Here is a 23,275-nt window from a genome sequence, read left to right as displayed (position 1 = left end):
TCCCGCAGCTGTCGGCGAACCTATTCCCTCTTCAAGGACCGGTAACAGGGGACATCCCTCCTAGAGGGTGCCCCGGTGAGCGCCTACCACGGATGGTCCCATAAATCCGCAGGAAGGGGCAGGGACGCCGCGGGGCTTCTTGTTCCCCCTACCCGGAGGCTGCAGCCAGGTTTAACCCTTCCCTTACACTGCGGTTACCTGGGCGCTGCTCGCCCCTTCTGGTTCCCCGGGAGGAGCAGGAGGTGGGGGGAGAAGGGATCTGGAGCCCCCTCGGCACAGCAGCAGCGCAGGGCGGTGGTCGCTGCGCCCTCCGCCCCTCTCCCTTTCGGACTGCCCAGGTACCACCGCCGGGGCGGGCGTCCCGCTCGTTCCACCGCCGGCAGCGCGGATCCGACCGGCCGCCGCTGCCCGTGAACGCTGGAGGGGGCTCTCGGCCGCCTCCTCCCGCCGGCGGCTCCCCCTCCGGGAGGGGGCAGGGTTAAGGGAGGGAGGTGCAGGCGCGGCAGAGCGGCGAGGAGCAGCGTCCAGTTCCCGCTCCCCCGGTCCGCGGGCGGCAGCAGGAGCAGCCCCTCCGCCGCCTGCCTCCCTTCTCCTCCGCGCCGGCCCGGCGGGCTCCCCGCGCTGCCAAGCCGGACATGGCGACCCTGCTCCTGCGAGCCCCTCGCTGTCCTCCTTCCCCCGCCGCCGCCGCTCCTGCCGCCGCCTTCTCCTCCTCCTCCCCGCGGAGCTTTTAATGGCTCGGACCTCCGGCGGCCAAGCGCGACTGTCCCTGTACCAGCCGCAGCGAGGAGAGCCAGCGGGAGCCCGCGCAGCCCCAGCCCCGCGCACGGTAAGGGCGGCACGGCGAACAATGGGGCCGGGCGGGAGCGGCGGCGGGTGGCGGCACCGCGGCCGGGGCTGCGGGGCGGGCGGCGGGACCCGCCCGCGGGGCGGCCGGGGCGGGAGGCAGCGGGCGGCCCGGAGCGCCGCCTCCGGCACCGCCGCCCTCTCCCCGGGCGGTGACAGCCCGGCAGACACCCCGCTCGGCCCCGCGTAATCCCATTACCGCGGGTAATCCGCGGGTAGGCTCCGCGCTGAGCGCCGCCCGGACCGCCCGTCCTTCCCCGCGTCCCCGGGCCACCGCGGCCGGGCGCAGTCCGGGCGGCGGCGAGGGCGGATGAGCAGCTCCTTGCCTTTTGTTTCACTCTGAGCAGGGACCCGGCCCCCGACCACGGCGGCGGGGCGGGAGCCCTGGAGGGACGCGCGGTGCCGGGCGGAGTTGGAGGGACGGCCCGAGGAAGGTTTTAGCCCAGGCCGGCAGCCGGCGGGGAGGTGCCTCTCCAGGGGGGCGTGCGAGGGCAGAGCACCTCCCTCCCGCCTCGGTCCAGGGCGGCCCGGCGGGGACGGGACTGGCTGTTGCTCGTCCCCGGCCAGTGCCACCACCCCGGGTTCCCCGAATGGCTGTAGCGGCTTCGGCCGCCTGGTGCTCCCTCCCTCTGCCTTCACGCCCAGGGGTGCGCAGAGATGGATCCAGCCTTGTTCCCTCGACGCCTCTGCCACCACCTCGCCCGTGCCCGAGCTGGAGAATTCGCCGCTTTCAAACCGAGTGTTGCCTGCTGTTCATTATGATCAGCTTTTGCCAGCCGGGAACTGCTGGGGAAAGTTTAGAGTAAACTGCAGTTTATTTTCAGAACAGGAGCTCACGTACAATAGGCCTTAGCTTTTGTGATACGGCTGCTTTCTCTCTTTTTAAAGCAGGCGTAAACTCTGTAGAGTTTATTTAAAGTTGCCGGAAATACTTGGTTACTAGCATGACATTGCTACGTAGTTTATATTTTTCGGTCACAGCCTTCAAAGCGATTTGTCCCTGGAGAGCGGAAAGGTGATTGCTCTAAAGGAACGGTATCTCTCAGCTGTTCTATTATTTGCATCCCTCAAATATTTTGACTCCTGCTCCATGTATTGCTTCCAATTCACAGCAAGCAGCTGACGTTGGAATCGATCCAACAAAATAAAATTCTGAAGGGGACCTGTTAAGAAAAGCCCCAAAAGTTCTTTGGAATTAAGGTATCTCCTTACCCTACTTATGGATGCTTATGCAAGAAGTGAGATATCTAGCTAATTAGTGGATCCGAGCCTTTTAAAAATGGTCCCTCAACCAAGAAGGTACAGAATCCTCTTAGCTATGCCTCACATGTCCGACCTGCCAGGGTCTCGAAACTTGGGGCTGGCTGACAGGACAGGACCAGGGCGGGAGCTGTGTATGCTGTGCTTGCTGTGTTGCACCCTGGGGCTAATAGTTACCCTGATGAGCACATGAAGTGGGGACCGGGCTGTTAGTGAGGTCAGGTGAGAACTGGTCTTCCCCCTTTGCCCTGGCCTTCCCTAATATCAGAATTGTCCCGTGCTAAGCACGGGTAACAACTGTGTGGGGCAGGGATCCCACCTAATGTTTTTGCTTCCTAATTTAGAGCTTCATTCTTGTCTGTTTGGTTTTGCTCAAGAACTCAGTAGAGTCTCTTTCTTTCTTTTACAAGGAACAAAGACGAGATGTTATATGTAATATACTGCATTATGATGGCTATTTTTAAAGGCTTATATCTGGCTTTATCAGTCCAAACACAGTGTAAATTCTTTTGTCCTTACAGAATTAAGTTCAAATCTAGAACTGTGGATACCTGTGGGAGGGATAGTTGGCAGTAGGGCCAACTTGTCCTCATCATGGGAAGGGGTTAGAAAGCTGTATTTCTCAGCTTGTTTTTTGTACAATCTTGTGTATAGTCAATGAAATTATTGTCTTTTTCTTCTGCATTCTTATTTTTTTAACAAACTAGGGAAGTGGGCAGAATGTTTAGCAAACAGTAACATGGAACTTCAAAATGTCAAAAGTTGGTATGAGATTGAATATGTAATATCCAAGCCTGACTTTTATTTAACGGTTGGACTTTAAATTGGATTTTTTCCTTTTTTTTCCCCCTAGGTTGACACAGTTCATTAGTCATTTTGTAATCAATATTTTAAAGCATGCTACTTGTAACCAAACTTTTTGAAAGAAAATTGTGAAAGATAAATCACCTAAGTGAAAACATCACTTAAATGTGACGGTTTCAAAAAGAAAAGAGGAAGACTTGCTCTGAGAGATGTATTTCTGCATTAAAGTTCACACAGAGAATTCTAAATTTATAGAGCTATTGAGTAAATTTTCCCTGCTGATTTTTAGATTAATTTGACTTAAGGAAAAATCCAATCTTCTTCCTAAAAAATTCATATATGATGATAACTAGCAGCTCTTTTAAAAAAATATAAAAAATTTTGACACTGATGAATATGAGGCTGCCAGTTCTGGCACCTTTTTAGATTATGTATGCTTCATGATGGAGCTGTGCAAAAGAAATGGTTCTCTGGTTTGAAATATCCTTGCATTGTCTTTGACTTGCTCTTGGGCACGTATTTCTTAAATATGCTGCACTGACTCCCAAACTGGGATCTGTTAGGGTGTGAAGCTGGGGAAGGTGATCAACAGGACCGTATTGTTTTCATAGTGTTTGCATGACAAGTTGGTTGTTGGGCAGAGACACTTAAGAGACTGGACTAAAGAATCACGTGCGTGCCCATCGCCAGCTGAGTGCATCCCCTCAGCTTCTGCAAGGTGGAAAACTGTGCAGGGAACAATATTGCCTGTTCCCTGGTTGTTAATGGTTGTCCATCCCCCTTTCCTGAGACTGGAATTTGAAGTGCAGGTCAGTGCTCTGACCTTGCCCTCCCCTCTGCTTCGTTTAGGGAAATGCAGATCTGTGTCTCGCTGACTGCAGTGGGGATCGGAATCTAGAACTTTAATGGAATTGACTTAACACATCTTCTTAAGCTTACATTCATATTTAGGAAGTATTTTTTGCAACTGTAGGATTGTGTTGCAAGACCTGATTATATACATAAATGAAACTCTAGTGGATGTTTTCAGCAGCTTAACCTCTGTATTATTAGTCTTAGTTAAATTCTAGTGCCAAATCAATATATTAGCATTGTACATTTCACGCTGTACTGTTAACTATAGGGACTAAACTTACTGAGTTTGGTTTCTGGTTTGATTTTTCTCCCCACTGTTTTTTCATAGTGCTTGTCTATGCCAGTGTCCTTATTTTATATTGTCTTTTTTAGAAAAGCATGATAAAAATGCTGTTTATTGAATTTGGGTCCACCAACTTGTTCTGCTTTTTCTGTTTCTTCTTTTAGAGATTGGCATGTTTATCTTAAAAGGCCCTCTCCAGGCTCTATTCCATGACTTTGAAAGGTTGCAGTTTGTGTATTTTCTTTCTTTTTTTTGGTGTACTTTTCTGAGTGGCTGAGTAGATGGTGAAGTTTCTAGTTTACAGATGGACTGCTGAATTAGGGAGCGTGGAGGGGCATCTTGTTTTTCTGATTGGAAAGGCAAAGAAGACTAATTACAGAGGTATAAAAGGTCATCAGGCTCAAGTCAACTTTGAATTTGTGCAAAATGTCAGTAAATTTGGCCTGCAGAAATGTAGGCATATCAGACAATTAGGTCAGTCTTTATCGGTTGTGGGCACTGTCTTGTTTGTCATCAGTTGCAGGATGATGAACTTTCTGGTCTTGTCTGTAATGAAGTAGACTTGATTAAATGTTTTGAGAAATGAAAATATGATATGCCTTTTGGGGGATTTGAGAAGCAGGGTATGCAACTACATTTTTTTTTTTTTATTCTGGAAATATAGATGAGGGAAATTGTTTCTAATGTTTGGTTGTTGAAAAGGACTGAAAGAAAAAAAGAATGGTGGGTCTGTTAGCTGGTACTCAAATAAAATGAAGCTTTGTTGGTGAAGTTCAGGAAGGTGCTAAAGTTCTGTTTTCTGTTGATCTCGGGGGAACTGGTTTTTGTAATGTGCCTTTTAGTGTTACACAGTTAAGTCTGTATAGTAAAATCTGGTTTTGTGTCACTGTATAAAATGGAGGAAAGAACTTTCTCAAGTCAGGAGATCTGGATACTGAGGTTTACAGGAGAAGATTTCTGTACAATACACGTTTGTTACTAGGCATGAGGAATACTGGGGGGTTGGGTGGTATTTTAGTATAAAGTAGGGATAGTGTTTCCAGACAATGTTTTCTTTACAAGGTTATAAATTGAGTGTAGTGGTAAAAGCCCACTGAAAGGTGGGAGGTGGGAGGCTGTGTCTCCGAGAGACATTGTTGCTGCTTCCCTTACCAGGAATGCCTTGCCTAAGCACTGCTCTGCTTATCATTAAAATCAATTTTGTGGCTACCTTGGCATCAGTGCTGGAGATTGCTGACCTAAGGCACAAGATTTATTAAATGATAATAATGTTAACAATGTTAACATTGTTAGCAATGTTAACAATGATTTCCATCCACGTTTCCTTCCAAATATGGTGACTTGGGGTGGGGGTAAAGTAATGGTGTGGACCTTGCAGGGTGATTGAATTTGCCATAATGGAAGTCTGTTAAGAAACTATTACACTCGCATTTGACATGTGATTCTGCTGTCTTATAAGGCTCTCTAAAGTGCTGTTTCCAGCTCTCTCCCTTATTGGGTATGTTAACACACAAGTGAAAAGGCTAAGCTGGGCAACCAAAGGGGACCTTCCCGTCCTCCTTTACATATAGGTGTCCCCAAAGCATATATTTCTATAATACACAAGGTATTTGGGTATATAATACACAAAGTATTATAGAAATTCTGCAGCAGGAGATGTCACATGGGCTATTTTATCTGAGGAAAAGCTGTGATTTTCTGAACAGAGATGCTAATATCAAGCCATCCCTGCTTGAAACAACTGGGCTTGAGTGCAGGGACTATGTTCTGTATAGATAGGGAATATGGGATTGCTGCCTCAGGGACAAGCTACTCGGATACCTGGATTGTCTTGCACAAAATATTGCCAGGGAAGAATACACATTTTTATAGGTCAAAAGAAGACTTACTTGTATACTGGAAACCCTAGCAGTTAAGAGAGTTGACATCATTGGATGCTTCCTTTTCTGATCTGGGGCTGCTTGTTCTGCTGGCCACTATTGGCCTTTCTGTGTCTTTCACACCTGATTATTTGCAGGACCACTAGTTTGATCTCTCGTCACTAACAATTCTGACAACTGCATCTCCTTAACCAACGACCCTTATTTTCAGTTATCTGCAGCACAGGCACAGGTCAAGAAGGCATTTGTCAATGTATTCAAATAGCAAGTGTGGCACAAAGAGTCTAGCTGCTCAGTAACCTATGTGCATTTAATTGGCTCTTTCTGCTCTGCATTGGGCATTTTTCTGTTGGCTACATTCTTTCAAATAATTTATTTCTGTGCCTGAATTAAGAACTTGAGCTGCAGATGTTTCAGTCTTTGAGTGTTATTTATGGACATGTCCCAGCCTCCATCTCCCCACTGAACAATACCAAAGGTGTTCCAAGGGGACCTTTGTCAGCCCAGCAGTGGATAACTGGCAGGCTGCTCATCAGTCTTTTATGGCTCTCCTTATCAGTTTTACTGTGAAACTCCCTATCGCTTTGGTTGCACATGTTAGAATAATTATGCTTCCTGTTCAGCAGGTTTGTGTGGCATTGATTTTGGCCTGAAGGTTCAGGGGAGGGGAAGGATACTATTAAATTATATGAATTGACAAGTATGTCTTCCATAGTTGCCTTTTTCCATTATGAGGTGAGTTTAAGGCATAGTCTTGCACAAAGAGAGGCAGGAATGCTGAGCAGACTTTCATGCTACTTATAAAGGAGGTGTTTTCCCTTGCGTTAATAAATAACTGGAAATAAATTTCCAAGAGAAAAAGAGGATGTGGTGATATCACTATTCAGTTGGAAGAGGGCTTCACATCATTCAGAGGCTTTGGGAACACAGCAGGTATCAGAAAGTCTTGGAGCATTTCCCTGGCCACCCTGGTCTTCCTATTATTATGAAAAGGGAGGATGCGATGTCATTTGAGGGTTTAAGGATTTTTTTTTTTTTCTGTCCATCTCTCTCATTTCTACAGTTATTCTGGAGTTTGCTGCTGCTTATAGCTTACCATCAAAGTGAATGTAATTTGATTTGGTTTTATTTTGTTAATTCTCTGCAGTCTTATGATTGCAATAACAGTGATTACAACTGAGAAGCCTCTGGCCAGCTCTTACTGTGGTGTATAATAGCAGTGTCTTTTTCAGCTGAAGTAGAAGTATGATTTGTTTAGTTTGTCCTGCCTGAAGTTATTTTCTCAAATAGTCAGGCTAAAAAGGGAGGTAAAGCTCTCTGTAAGGCTGTCTCTAAGAATCTGCAGAACTTGTTTTTTTTTTCTCAGGAGTTTCCTATTTTCCAGGGAGTAGTAAGTATTCAGGCTCTTAACAATATGAAAAACATTAAAGGGAGAATGGGTAGAGGGGTATTCAGTTGCTGTACCTTTTAGAAAATTAAGAGTGTATATAATTTTATGTACCAAATAGTCTCAGTGCATTATAGAAGTTAAACTTAAATTGTAAGGTTAGTCTCCTTGGCTAATTTGCAGTCTTTTATTTGAAGACCTCAGCTCCTATCTTATCCTTGTGGAAATTCCTCCTGAAAAAAAATCTTTGGTTTGCATTGTGTTTGTAAGACCTGAAACCCTTATGTTTGCCTTTAACATATTAAACATTCAATAGTGATTTTTAAACAGAGGCATCAGTATGTGCATGTGGGAATATCAGTTATGGTTATGCCATTGTAACCTGTGTAAGTCTAAATGTTTTGGTGAAGAGTGCCATTTTTTCCCTTTTGTACCCTTTGAAATGTTGAGCATAATTTTCAGTACTATGATGAAAGAATACTAGAAACCATGAAAGGAAACATAAATTAAGAAAAAAAGGAAAGGATACCTAAAATGTGTAATCAATAAATATTGAAACTGAAGCTAGCAGTAAATAACCCTCAAAGTGCCTCAATAGCAAGTAAATAAATAATAAAAACCAAGGACAAAGCAGATGGTGTGATAGTATTGCAGTGGAGAGAAGGGCAAGTGACTCTACCATTTGAATGTAAAAAAGGTTTTAAAAGGCATTCTAATTAAGTGCTGCTCACAGCGCTGTTTTTACTTAGTAATATTTGAATTTTGAGATAAGTCACAAATGTCACAATTCCAAGAGTATAGGATCCCTTTGCCTAAAACATGAGTTGGAAGTGAACCTCTTAAGAGAAGAATTTCTAAATAGGTCTGTGGGAGAGGAGAAGCTGTTGATGGTAACTTTATGGGGCAGGTTTTTCTATCAATATTTTTTTCAGTAAGGCCTGAATGATAGTGCTGCGTCTTTGTTTCTGACTATGCTTGCTCTGTACCTCTGTAAACTGTGGGGCAGCTTCAGCCATGGTAGACAAACAATGAAACTTAATTAAAGAATAGGTGGTGGATAGAGGAGAGACTCAAATCACTGCAGCTGCTGCTGGAGGTCATCTGCGTTGCCTACCAGCTGCCACATTAGCACCTGTGTTGGCTGGGTAGTCACACAGGTACTGCTCAAAGCAAATGCAACCTCGTGCCATCTAATTAGCTGTGAGTAAATAGGAGTGTCAGGAGAGGGGTTGGGAAGGCTGGCAGGACAGGAAGTGTGTGGTGGAGCGAGCCGTGTGGCAGCCGGCTTTTTGTTGAGCAGGGGCTGAGAAAAGACTATCAGTTGGGTGGAAAATGATTTTTTTATTAGCTCTGTTGGTCATCAAAGGTGAGTACTTTTACATAGTTGCTCACAAAGGGCAGAAAATAGAAGTAGTACTAATGAAACCTCTCCAGAAAGTGAAGTTTTCATCGAAAACCTTGCCCATATTGACACCAAGTGCAATTTCCCAAAGTTATCTGGAAGTGCTTCCTATAGCCATGAAGTAGTGTGCCTTTATCCAATGAAGTACCAAAGTGATGATGCAAGAGCAGGGTATCTGCATGATTTTTAACTCCAGTTGTCCTGACTTTTAAATGCAAATCAAGGTCTAGTTCAAATTCTGTACCAAGAAATTATCTGTTAGAAAATACCCTGAACATGAACATTTCTCCCTTAATTTTGTGTACAGTGGCTGCACACTGAGGCACTAGAGAAATTGCTGGAGCAGTTTCTAGTTGTAATAATGCTTCAAGAGTCATTTGAAGCAATGGTCAAGAAAATGACACTTGATGGTAGCTCTCTGCTTGAGAAAACTCAGCACAGTGAAGCCATTCCTGTCTTCCTGAATGAAGAGAAAGTACATGATGGAGGCAAGCCAGGGACTAATACCAGCATGCTACATGTCTATGACTGAAAAATTAGATCACCGTTATGATGGAGTAGAGTGTATGTTTTTCTACATATGATGAGAAGAGGGAGTTCAGAAGCATTTTCTTTTTCTGGAACCAAGATACAGACTTTTCATTTTCTCTGCTTTAAAAAAAAATAACAAATGCAAGAGTCCACATATTCAAGAAAATTCAGACATGTATGTGAAAGCATTAAAGCTGAAGGCAGTATTGTTATTAATCCAGTATTTACTAGGGTCGGTTTGACTCCCTTAAATCTGTTGGTGAAATTTCTTTGGGCAGTACATAAATCTATCAAATTTTCTTTCAAAATTCTTTTCCTTAAAAGTGAGAGTAGTGTTTGAAAATATGTGTGTTATGTTATTATTTAAAATATTTAAAGCAGAAAATATAATGAGAACAGCTAATACACAGACAAAGAATAATCTATTTAAAGCTGAAGTAGTTAGCTCTAGAGATGATGAGCTGTTTGAGTGTTTACCACAATAGGTGGATGTAAGTAACAGAACTGCATTTTTCCCTTCCTGTGTCATGTAAAGAAAATAAAAGAGCGCTAGGTATGTCCCTTCATCTTTGTATTCAAATTTTCTGCAAGATCAGTGTGATATGAGGATATTTTTAGCTGCAGGGTTAGATGGTGTCTGTCCTTCAAAAAACCTCAAAAAATTTTAATTCTGGTGTAAACATAATTCAGTAGAAAAAATCCCAAAGAGTCTGTATTGTACTTTTCTGCCTGCTTTCATCAAAACAAATTGCCTCCTCCAACCTGAACAAACTTCTTTCCATTAAAAGCACCCCAGGATTGGAACTGAGGTTTGGATATATGCCATGAAGGGAAAATGATAGCTATACATCTAAAAAATGTCTATAGAAAAATGTAAAATGTGTCTAAAAGTTTTTAGAGCCTGTGACAGTTTTGGGCTAATCTCAGAGAAGAAAGAATTTCAGAAAAAGGTGATCTGAGAAGTGCTTCAGCTTGGGAAGGAAAATAGGATTTGGAGATATGGAACAGAAAAATCAGAATAATAGGCCTGGCTCTTACAAGGAGATTTAGTCTAAAGAAATTAATTTCTGAAAATTAATTATAAAACCAACCTAATGATATATATACCAGGACCTAAGAGGATGTTTTGAAATCTGGATCTCCAGGATTTTTCTGCAGAGGAGTTCTCAGGAGTGGAATAAGAATATCTGCTTTTGTTTCCTCATAGAATATTTGAATTGCAGTTAGCAAACCCATTTCACTCATATGCATTTTTTGTTGCAATCAAGTGACAATTTTCCTCAACTTGAAAAAGGTTGACATGCCCAAGAGCTGGATTGTACTGTATCAGCCAGGTAAAAGTTTCCTAAAGTCTTTTGGCAGTATCTGACTTTTGTGAAATAAAATATGCTGCAACAGTTTTTCATTTGGATGCATACATGTTAACCAATGAGTGAATTTATTCTAAGCATTAGCTTGCTTGTTTATGGTAAATCCTGGAATAGCCTATTTTTTTCATTAGATTTGGAGGTTAATTTTAAGTGGAATTTTGTCATGAGAACAAGCTAGTCTAGTTACTCTTGAATGTGCTTAAGGAAAGTTTCATACCTCCTTCTTTGGTAAGGCCTCCAGTAAGGCCTGATCCTTTTTTATCTATGAAGTTTAAAGCTTGAGGGAACAATAAAGGCTCAAATCAATTGGAAGTAATTGCAACTAGATCATCAAGATAGTTTTGTTTAATTTACAGTGTTTATTTAGTGCTCTCCTGTTGAGGAATTTTAATCAAATTGTTCATGCTGTGGAGGACTACAGGGAGGAATAGCAACAGTCCAGGTGCTTGCCTGAGGACTCTACCATATATATATGTATGTGTGTGTGTATATATATATATATATATATGCAGTTTGAGAAACAAAGATTTTTAATATATGGTGCAGTGGCTGGAGTGGTTCCTCTGTAACTGAGCAAGTGGACACAGGGGTCCCACTTGGCTAGGTGCTTTTGGTGGGGCCACTCTTATCCTCCATCAATGCTATTGAAGCATCAAGAGAGGGGAGCTCTGCTTTTAAATTAAAGTCACACAACAGCGTAGGTGAAATGAGTACTTGGAATACAATGAATGCAGTTGAGCATGTGAATAGCGCGTCCCTGCTTTTTGTAATAGATAGAATAGCCTTTAGAAGTTCATCTCAGTGCTTATTGTTTGTACCTCTTGCTTTAGTATGCAGTGTTGGCAGTGCTCATCTGCCCTCATTGAGGGCTGTGATGGTGCCTGGTGCAATATTAAGCTGAGCTGGAATCCTTAACCCTCAAGTTTGAGAGTGTATGTGCTATGGGACAGCTTCAGAGTGTTTTCTTCAGGGAATAACATTTGATGGGGACAGCTGAAAAGCAAAAGTCTTGACCTTTGAACACATGGAATGTTGTGGGGGATTATCCTTACCCAATATGTAATTAGCTCGTGTTAGAGGGAAAAGCAGTAACCTGTTTCTTCATGCCAGTTTCTTTTGTCCACTCTTTTTTTCCCCTTCTTCCCCCTCCATGAAATTCCCATATGCACAGATTCTTAGTGTTTTGCAGTATGTGTGGGTTTTATTCTGATTCATTAATAAGGCTGAATTTCTTTCAGGGTAAAAGAAAAACATGATGTAAATCCAGTCTCTGTGATTCTGTTTCTGCAGGTCGTGTGTGCTGCAGTTGGTGGTCCTGGGAAGAACCATTCCTCTTGTGTTAGTTTTAACAACAGTTTATAAAAAAATCCCCAGCCTAAACCAACAATATTGTCACTGTTGCAAGGATCATTAGGGAAATGTATTTGATTACTAGAAATAAATGAATCTATGGCTTTTCTTCTAGAAATAAAGGGCTAAGAGTCTGCAATCTGAATCATTCCTTTAATGAAGTGGGATGTTACTGATGCTACTTTTACCAGGTTTTCAGGTAGTAAGGATTATTTGATGTTCTCCAAACCTGGTATATTGATTTTTTGTTCAATATTTACTTGTTTTTCCTTCTTGAATTCTATGCATGCTTTTATTTCTCAACTTTTTTTTTTAATGCAGTTACTATCTTTGACAGCATTCTACTGTATTTATTCATAATCATCACTTCCATTGATTGGGTAAATGTGATGGAAGGACACACTTTTTTCTTTTTTAAGTTTTAGTGAGCTTATAGCCAAACTGTTTCTGGCATAGAGTCCTGGAACTTGTTAGCCATTTGTTTATATCTTCCACAAAAGTGTAAGTATGTAAGTTTTGAGTAATAGTCTTTTTCCATGAGTCCTACAGCTTTCTTAGCAGTAAGGAAGGAATGCACATCTTTGGAGGCTCATCTGGCATTTTGATGGCCCAATAAACTTTGCCATGAAGCCTTTAAATGCTGCAGCAGATTCTGTATATGGCTTGTATGATTTAGACTGCAAATGGCAAGCCTGGTTTTGGACAGTTATCTTAATGGATTTTTTTGAAAGGCTTTTTTTCTCCCTATGGTTGAACAGTCAATTAAAAATTTTTTTTTGTGATCATCGCAAGATTCAAATTTAAATTTATTTAAAATTCTGTCCTTTGTCATGTAAGTTCCACATACATTTTGTTCTGTACATATGATAAAAAGAAAGAAACATGCACTGTTTTTTGAGACAATTATCAATTATTAAGAGAATCTGACTATTAATGCCCCTGATTTATTTAGTTATTTATTTTATTCAACCATTTTTTCCACTAAGAGAAATAATCTCATTTATTTTCCCATGTATTTTAAAAGTCAATATATTTTTCTGTCATTTAACATTTAGACACTTTGATCAGTAAACACCTTTTACTTTGTATAGGACAGGTCCTTACATTCTGACTGATAATTACCCTTGATGTTACTTGCTTAATTTTTGTTCAGTGGTTTGTAGGATGAGCTTCCTGTTGTTTTCATTGCCTGCAGAGCTGTATTTTCAGTGACTGACTAAAGGAGAAGTGTGAGGTAACTACAGGCTTGAGCCAGTGTTAGTAAGAATCTTGGCAATGGTCTTTTCTGTATTCATAGTCTGATTCAAGGGTACTCCCAATAAGGACTAAAGTTTTTGTTCAGACTTATTTCAGATGTCTTAAATACCACTGCTTCCATTAAAAGGAAAAGAAAAATCCACTTCCTACTTTATGATCTTACTGTTGGGGATTTTTCCTGCTGGCAAACTGGCCTGTGTAAAACTACTCTCATTCTTCCTAAATCTTCAAACTTCCCACTCAGTTTGCAGACCCCATCCCTTACATGTTCCTACACTTCATAATTCTGCAGACAGTTTATTCCCTTGCTGCTCAGCTGTGGCAGTCTCCTCAGTTCCCTGGGAAACTTTTGTTCTGCTCTGCATTGTCCAGTTCTAGTACAGAGAGTTGTTACCTGTGGGACAGAGCACTTCTGGAGGACTCCCTGTGTAGGGGTTTGCCTTCATGGCAGCTGGCTTTCCAGCAAGATCACTTGTAACCTAGTTACTGGACCACCGACGGTAGATCTGTCAGTCCCCTATTCTTCTGAACTTTAATGATTTTTCTCTGCTATCTTCCATGATATTTAAAATATTAAATGTATTTGTTTTCTTGGAGTGTAATTACTCGTTATTTTTATACTGATCTAAAGCAGTTTGTGATTAATGACCCTTTTGTTACCATATGCTTAGTCATTTTATCTGTGTTAGTAAGGCATGATGACCTATTTTGGTTAATGTGTCTGTTTTTTGAGCTGAAGGATGATAGCAGAAGCATATCTTAGAATTTCTTGGGTATGCTAGAGACAAGAAAGGGGAGTAAAATACCAAAACTGTTAGTTGAGCATGAATTCTGTTCTGTAAGATGTTAGAAGCATGTTAGAATATGAAAGCTTTAAAGTGTCACTCTTGTTTTTAAAAACTGTCTTTAATAAGGTGTTCATTTTAAGTACTTCAAATCATTCTAAAACCCTTCAAGCAAACCTGACTTTACTACAGGAGTTCAGTAAGGTGCCACCATGCCTTATATCCATTAACAGAGGTTCTCTGCTTACTGGCAGTACTGAGTTACTGAGACAGCCACTAATTTTTTTTTTTATTAGATGAATACAACTTTGAAGGCCCCTTGCTGAATGAATCCGTTAAGAACACTGCCTAAAGGGTATCTTATTTTTGCAGAACATGCAAAAAGTCAGGGTCACTTTGCTAGCTGAGGGCTGTGGTAACATACTATTTATTTCCCTTAAAGCAATACTGCATTTGGCTGCTCTTCTGATTCTTTATGCTTAGACTTTACTGATTGGGGGAAAAAGACTTTAAAAGGATTGAATAATCATACCCATATATTTCTTTTTTTCATTATGTTGTCTTCCATATTAAAAAATCCCATTTTCTTTTCTTAACTTAAAAGATCGAATGACTTCGTAAGTAATTGTTTGTCCATTTCCCTTTCTGAAGCACTTCAGACAGATGAGAACCGAGCCCTAAGCCTCCTAAACTGTACACATAGTATTCCCTGACTACTAACTAGTCCTAGTAATTTCAAGACTCATGCTTTGTTGCAAGAGAGGTGAAAATGTCAGGTTTAGGACTGTGTGCGTGCTTTGTTTAGTAAAAACCTCAATGGTTTCTCTAGAAGTTCCACTGAAAATTGACTCAGTGAAAAAAGAGGTGTCATTGACTTAGAGGCTGAACTTTCTGAGACAATGAAATAGGAAAAACTGTATGGGCATGAAACCCAGGATCAGTCAGAGCAAACCCAGGAGATAATGTGAGTGGTGAAACTGCAGGGTTTGGCCTTGAGCACAGCTGATAACTGAAGGGTAGGAACAGTTAATCTGTTGTCCATGGGATGCTCCTGTTGACCTTGCTGCATTGCATGGGCTGAGAATAGTGTGGCTTTCCTAAGCATGCCAGAGGTGATCTGGGGATATCTTTCTGGGAGGAGGGGAGAATTAGAGCTTTTGAGGCACTGGCATATAGTGTTCATGTGGCATTTTTCTTTACATTTTTATTTTTTGCCCCTACTGTCCCTTACTGCAAAGATTAAGTGTGTTGGTAGTTTTACAGTACTGTGGTAGAGTTACTGAGCAAAATGAGTTCTATTTCAGTAATCTCTTAGCAGCCAGTAGAGTTTATCAAAATTATTGCAAGGCTAGTAAGTAGTCTAGTCTGTATTTAGAGTCTATTTTAACATAGTTAGGACTTCAGGTCCTTTCTGGTGTGAACCATTTATTCTACATATGAGTTGCTGTGTGCAACTGGACTGCTTGCACAACTGCCAGGGATTGCTCATATTTCCCCTGAAATGTTAACCTGAACTGGTCAATTCAAACTTGCAGTTGGTACCATAGTCATGATTTGGTGACATTCCGTAAGTACTTGAAAAGTTGGTGTAGGTTGCCTCTGTACAACCTTCTCTTGATTTCTGCAGAAACATCACTTTTTTCAGGCAGAAATATTCCAAGTGGTATTTCTTGGAGAGGCAGGAGGGAGGAAGAGCTTCCATACCTCTCGTTAGGTAAATGGGTTCTCTTCCAACACCTGCTACTTCTGCACTTTATTTCTGGATAATCATCTCCGCAAAACAGCATTCTTACAGGCTGTTTTAAGAGTTGGGAGAAAATAAGGGCTATGTGCATTAGTTTGAAGCATATAAAGAATTTCAGCTCTCTAACTGAAGACATCATACAAATTACATATCTCACAAGCTTAGTGATTTTGGATAATTAAGGAATTTCTTCGCATTTCAGTAAATTTGATTATTAACACTATATTTAATTGCAAATTAATCTTTGAGATTTATCAACTGATAGAAATGGATTTCTACAGCAAAATTACAATAGCAGTTTTAATGTAGGGTTTTATCCTAAACACTACACTAGTGTAAGTGTTTAGGACGAATGTGTTTAGTATTCAGTAGTGATTTAAATCATCTATTTATCTTTCATTTGAACCATAAAATTTATCTAAAAATATTTAAAAGGATAGTCTTATGCTGTCTTTTTGTTTTTTACTTGACCAAGTTTCCTATACTACTAGTAGAGCATGTCTTAAGTCATGGAGAGGAGTGGAAAGGAACACTGCCAAGGTGCAGACTACGAAAGCAAGTTCTCTTTCTTAAATGAGGAAGGACACATACATAAAAAGTGTGTTTTGCTTGGGAGTTTTTGTTTAGTGGGTTTTGGATTTCTGTTTGTTTGGTTTTGTTTTGTTTTTTCTTTGGGTGGTTTTTTTTGTTATTACAAGTACTTTATTGTAGGAAAATAACGTGTTCTTTCCAAGACAGGTTCATCATACTAATGCTGCTAGTCCTAGTTTAGGAAGTTGAACATCTTAGGTGATGTAGGAGCCTCAGATACACTTTCAGTGTGCTTGTCTCAGAGATATTTTTACTTGATTTTTCCCCTGCAGACTGCTTTGTGCGTGTCTGGTTGTGTATTCAGATGAGATTTGGCCCCTACATATGTGAGCTTGAATTTTCTGCCATTTCACATATTGGGGGGAGAATGAAATAACCTGTAAGCAGATCCTCTAAAGTACAATTCCCGGAAACTGCATGCTGTTGTGGGCATGTTTATTTTCTGCTCGTATTCTTGCTGTGATAATCTTGGCTTTTCAAGGAAGGGACCAGACAATTTATTTAAAAACCTATTGTAGCAAAATGTCATTTACATAAGTAACAGTATATGCCTCCATGCCTCACAACTCTATTTTACTTTGCAAGTGACTAGGAAGACTTTTTTCTGAGTCTGATCAAAGATCAGATCTGTAATGTTAGAGGTACTTCTTCAAAAAGGCAAGACTGAAAACTCAGACATTCTCGTATATGCTTAGAGAGGGGCTGTGTCTGAGCTTTCCTTTTCAGAGTGACCAGCAGCTCAGTCCAGTGCTCAGGCTCCCCTTTTGCTTGTAGTCCAAGGCTTTCTTGCCTTCAGATCCTAGTGAAGCTGGAGAATAAAAAAAATGTTCTTGATTTTGTGCTGAGGCTTTGCAGTGGTTTTACATGCCCTTCTCCTCCCTTCACCCAGCTGCTTCCCTTGTGATTGCATCCAAGCCTTATCTTTACCTTATTGAGACCTTTTCAGTTTTTGCTTGGATGCCACCTGGCTACTACCTGATACTTGTTTCCATTCCTTCGTAGGAATTTCCAGTGCTTCTTTGTTTGAAAAATACCAGGATCATAAGCTGCTGAAATTGGAAACATGAAAGGAATTTCAGGTGATGAAAAAAAATAAGATGGATGAATATATCTTAACATTAACTTTGGAGGACTTGTAATACAGAAGAAGTTGTTAAGGCTGATTTCTGACTATATGTTCTGTACAAAAGGGGAAGAGTTAATGCTGAAAGCATAAGAGCATGGAGCAAGGTAATAGTGGACTGAGAAGGAAAAACTGGCATCTTCCTTTTGTAAGATAGTTTTCAAATATCTTCTAGTCAGACTAAACAGTTGACCATAGTAATGAAGTCTGGTTTTTCTAAAGGTGTTATGGTTGCCATGAAAGTGCCAGGTGGTGGCATGACAGAAGCAACATGCTTTTGGGTGTGTATAGGAAAGTACAGATGATGTATTCTAATGGCCTATCTCTGTCCAATTGGACTGGTTGACTAAAAGTGGCTCCAGAATAAAAAATTACCTGCAACTAAATAATCTGGAGTTATATATTCTGATCTGCATCTAGCACTGTTAAATTACAGAGTAGTACCAGTGAAATATTCATGAAGACATGCCTTGTTTTCTCTGTTTGAAAGCAGAGGAGCAGTGCTTTTATTTAAGAAATGATCTCAGAATTAATGGGAGCTCAGAGTTATGCAAAGAGAAATGAGGTACAAAGAACTAAACTAGAACTGTACCCCAGATGCTTCTATGGTTTTGCAGAAGCTGTAGATAAGGCAGTGCTGTGGGAACATAGTGTTACCAGAAGAGGTAGGGAGGCAGTTATGTGATGTTGATGTTCTGGATGGAATTGCAGTTTCCTGACGTAAGTGGCACTGTTTTGAAATCACAGTGGAGAAGTAGGAACAAGTCACTGAAACAGTCATCTTAGTGCCAATATTGAAATTTGTGGAATAATCACTGAGCAGAGACAAGTAAGCCCAAGAACATGATAAAATAAGCACTAACAGACTTACTGCCATCTGACAAGTAGTAATGATATCTCAAGGAAGAGTTGACCTCTTCACACAGCAACATAAGGCACATTGGTGACTGAGCTTTGTTGTTTAACAAGAAATTCAGATGTATTTCATATCATGCCTAAGTTGTTAGTGTTATCTTTGGTGAAGGAAGGAAAATGTGGGCAGCTGTTCCATTGTAGGCCTATCATGGAAGCTAATAGGAACCAACTGTGATTTTATGTGGAGGTTTGTGTAATCAGCACTGTATAGCTGAGAGTTTCGACAGTGGATGAAGGTGATCTCCAACTCTGTGGCTTCCAGTGATTTGTGCAGAACAGGAAAGCCACCATACATCGTAGAATTTATGGGGCAGCTGAAATGGCAGCTGAGCCCAATACACTTTTGGAACAGATTGGTTTATTGGTTGGGGTTTGATTTTTTTTTTTTTTTTTTTTTTTTTTGGTGATATTCTGTTTGCCTGCGTACAGAACATAATAGAAAAATGTAAGAGATATGTAGAAGCAGAGAGAGAATACATGAGACAAGAGAGGTCTTGTTGATCAGTCTGCTATCTAGAAAGATATTTCAAGTTGGGAAATTCTGCATTACTGATTCCTCCTTCCCAGGGGAAGGATTTTCTCTGGGTTTCAGCTCAATCAGTTTTTCCCAAGAGAAATAATATACATAAGCTCTAAATATTTTCTGGGTACTTGAGCTAAAAATGCATGATATTGAAAAATGCAAAGTCACTTCTTGCTGGAAGCTCACTTAGTATTTCTGGAAGGGAACCAAAGTTTATATACCTTTTTAAAGACACTTTTAAGTATGTTTTTATCAAGAGATGAGAAATGGGGTAGCTGCTATGCACAAAATGTAATTGCATTTATAATGTGGTGGTAAGGCTATGCAAGTGGGCATGTATCTCATGAGTAGCTGCATAAATCTGTTACTGCCTCATAAATCTCATCAAGAGGTCATTTTCTTGACATCTTTCAGGTCTGTAGTTTGCCTGACAGCCATGTTATGGAGGAAAGCCACAAGGGTGGCAAGGAATATGAAGGTAGAATAAGCTTTAGTGCTGCTTGTAGTGCCTTCCCTTGCTGATCAGCTTCTGAATCCCTGCAGAAGTAGAGTGGCTTCTTTCTTCTTCCTTCTTTATCTTCCTCATCCCCTTCTGCTGCTGACTTTTGGGAACTGTGCAACTTCTCAAATGACTTTCAAATTCATTAGCATAGCACCGTAATTAGCTCAGCCACCTAAAATAGGGGACAGGAGCTCCTCTTGTATAACTTGGCTCTTATGAGGTTTTTATTACCAGGCCACAAAACAGAAGTAGGTAAGCCTATTTGGTCAGTGTAGGCAAAATTACAGACTGGCTTCACCTAACCCAGTCTCGAAACATGTAGCACAGCTGTGTTCATGTAAGATCAACAGGAAGCAAATCTTTGTATGACTTGTGGCTTTAGCAGGTGCTGTGTATGGATGTTCCTTCTTGAAAGATGGGGTTTCCCAGCACTACACATCTTGCTGAAGATTCCTGGGCATGTAACATGGGATTTAGCCCAGATATTTCCAGCCAGAGGTCTGGTTTAGCCCACTATTCCACCTCTAATAATGGCCAGTAGTAATGCTTTTGGGGAAAAAGCATTAGCAAAACAGTGATCCCTCCCAGCTTTTGGCAGACTGCAGTTCAAGGACTTTGAGCAAGAAAGTTGTGTCTGCACCTTTATTTAGCAATCCTTGACAGGCCTTGTTTTGTAAATACATCTAACTATGTATTAATCTATTTTAAATTTTTGTCTTCACAACATCCTGTGACAATGGGTTCTGCCATTAATTGTAGTGTGGAAAAAGTATCTCCTTTTCCTGTTGTTTTTAAGCAAGCTGCCTGATAAACTTCATATAACTGCCTAATTTATTCTGAGATGTGCTTTCCTATTCGCTTTCTCTGTAATACCATTCATGGTTTTATGTCCGTCATCTTATCCATCTTTCCTTCTAATCTAAAAGTAGTTGCTTGTTTAGTTGTCCTTAGGTTAAAGCTGCTGCAGATCTCCCATAGTTGTCACTCTTTGAATCTTTTCTTGCTCTGCTGTATCCTTCTTTGAAAATTGGTTGGTGCAGCAGCTGTAGACTGCACTAAGGATCTGCAGAGGTACAGTGGTGTTCCCTGTTGCGTTGGGTATCCCTGACCTGCTCACTCCTGATGTTCCATTTGATCTCCCAACCAGCACTGAACTTGGTCGTCTGTGAGTGTGTGGTTCCTGAATTTAATTTAATTGTAGTGGCTCCAGGGTTCCCATTCACTGTATTGACTGTTACTTTGTGGTGTGTGTCAATATATACCTGACAAATCTATCTGCAGATCAACACAGTTCTCCTGATTTTTTTTAATCCCCGACAAACTTTATCATGTTGCTGCTTGCTCCATTTTTCACATAAATATGAATATATTGAGTAGCACAAATGCAAAACCAGACCTGTTGTGAAAACTGGCTATTTATTCCAGTACTGTTTCTTTTAATCTTGTTAATTCACGGAAGGACCCTTCATTCTATCCCATGTCAGCTCAATTTCTTTAAAAAACTGTGGTGAGAGACATTGTCAAAGGATTGTTAGAGATCCAATGCATGTTATAGGTATCATATACACCACACTTACCTATATATGTCATGGCAAGTTTGTAAAAGAAGTCATGCCATGATGACACTCCTCTGTAATTTTTATTTGCATACCTGCTAATCTGTTCTACAATTTCTATCAATTTTCTCAGTGTAGCAGTGAGCCTGTAGCTACCAGCCTGTTGTTCCCTGGAGCCCTTTTATTGAAATTGGCAGCACATCCTCAGCTTTTTATATCTCGTTTTTTAAGTTTGTCTGAGAGGGAAGCTGGGCAGTATGGTTAATAGTTCTCTGGTGGTATGTTGGGGTGCCTTTAAAATTTCTGGGTGAGTAACATCTAAATCTGTTAGCCTGCTATTGGTTCTAAAGTCTGATCTAATGATGCTGTGGTTTTGACAGTTACCTTGTACAGGTACTGTCTTCTTGCTCCCATACACACCTTGCATTTTCCCGAGTTTCAGAGGAGTGGTGACCTGTTTGTCTCCATTGTCCCTTGGCCCTCCTAAGTAGGTGAGCAGACATTCCTTCTCCTGTTTTGCTGCCTTGAGTGCTTCCAGTGTGTGAAATGGGAGCTGGAAAGGAGAAGGTTGCTGGAAGACAGGAATATGCAGCCATGGGGGAGCACCTCTTTCTGCCTCAGTCCTAGTTTATGTTGGCTTAAGCAGGTCCAAAAGCCATGGCAATAATAGTACATATATAGATATAAATTGGCTTTTATTGCATGAATTATTTGAATGGACAGTGTAGTCAAATGTAATTGTTTCCAGTTCTTATCACTCAGTACAAATCTCAGTTTCAATTAAAAAACTTACACAGATGAGCTTTTTCAATTTGTTTAATAGATAATGGATTTATTTTGTATACAAATGTGAACTGTTCTGCTTTGGATTATATTCATAACAGGATTTTAATGCAAATCTTCAAATGTATAAGACATTAATAGAATTTAGGATCAGAATGAAGGGGAAGATGTTCAGAAGTCTTAATGTGTGTTTTGATTTTGAAGCAGTTCACAATTCAGTGTTTCATATTAATTCCTGCCATTTGATCTTCAATATTTGTAACAAAGATCCTCAATTGTGTAAGCTCTATTTTTGACGTGGATCAAGCTTACATTGCCACGTCTCTAATGGTTTTCTGTCCGTTTTACTGGTTTTTGCTCCCTGGATAGAAAGATCTAATTCCTTGTTCTAGTCTTAGAATATGTGAGGTGAGATAGCAGTGCTCTTTTCTTCCTCTTTTTCCTGCTTCATTTTCCCCTTCCTTCTGTCTTCATGTATGTTGTTATTTTTTATTTTTTCTTCAGTTTGTATGTGTGTCCCTATGGTTTTCCTTAATTGCTTTTTGCTCTGACTGCAAGATCCTGGCTTGTGTGTGTGAGGTTTTTGCAACCATTTTTATCTAGATTCTGCCTTTTTCAGTGGTTTCCAAATCAACTTCCATCCCTTGAATCAATTGAGGTAATGTGGTGTGGTGTTGCTTAGCAATGCTGGGAAGCTGATACTGCCTGGGTGATGTGTGTGCTGTAACAGCACTGAGCAAAAGAGACTACCTGTCCTCTATGGTCTGTGTGGAGAAGAAATCTTGCATTTTTTAGTGTTTTCAGCATTCTTACCTTTTTGTGTTTGAGTGTTTTTTTTTCCTTTAATGTTGCTGAGTAACAATTTTGCAGACTTAGAGATGTTCCTCCCCTCTTCTTGATACATGCAAGTGTAAAAAACTTGCTAGTATGTAGAATCAAAATGTAATTAGGATGTGGATCTTTAAAGAACAGGGTATCTAATTAACTGTCTTGAGATAGGTATGTTTTCTGTCTACCTCCCCCACATACCAAGCAAAGCTGTTGTGAAGGCAGAGCTTTGTAGGATGTTTCAGCACAGATTAGCAGCTGATCTAATGTGCATGGCAGTGGATTAAAAACCAGGATAAATTTGATACTGCCAACAATGTAAGAATATAGACTGAGTTATTTCAGCAGCAGATGTAAAGATGTTAATAGAAGCTATTAGCTCTGGAATACTTCTTTAAAATTGTTGATTCTTACATTGAAATCTAAATTTTCAGTTGTCGGTAGATTTTTTTAGTCTCATTTAAATTGCAGAAGAGCAAAGTATTGTTTCTTCCTGCTTTCTTCTTTTGTTGTTTTTTCCAAAGCCAAGGGAATATACATAAAAAAAAACCCCAAACAAACTGTTTTCTTGTTTCCTTTTTTCCCTTCATTTTAATAAGAAGCATTAGAAAAATGTGGGCACTGAGGGTGCAGCCATTGATATCAATACACCCAGAAGTCAACAGTGGTGGAGGTGGAGGGATGTAATCTGGAGGCTGAT

General features: G+C 40.7%; 1 protein-coding gene across 8 annotated transcripts in view; it reads left to right on the top strand.

Moving 5' to 3' along the window:
- Window positions 1-513: 513 nt before the first annotated feature.
- Window positions 514-23,275, top strand: part of FARP1 (FERM, ARH/RhoGEF and pleckstrin domain protein 1) — a 205,996-nt gene continuing 183,234 nt past the window's right edge. For 5 of the 8 annotated variants that reach the window (XM_051780597.1, XM_051780596.1, XM_051780595.1 and 2 more), the window contains exon 1: window positions 516-829. The gene's annotated coding sequence lies outside the window, so the exon portion shown is untranslated. Of the gene's footprint in view, window positions 830-23,275 lie in introns of all 8 variants that reach the window. The other 3 variants (XR_007903382.1, XR_007903381.1, XM_051780599.1) reach the window with 2 other exon arrangements.

Source organism: Manacus candei, unplaced genomic scaffold (assembly GCF_025592945.1).
Source record: "Manacus candei isolate 608988 ecotype Guabito, Panama unplaced genomic scaffold, ASM2559294v1 h1tg000014l, whole genome shotgun sequence".
Classification (NCBI taxonomy): Eukaryota; Metazoa; Chordata; class Aves; order Passeriformes; family Pipridae; genus Manacus; species Manacus candei.
Note: the sequence above shows the minus strand (reverse complement) of the source record. Positions and strands in the feature narration are given on the sequence as shown.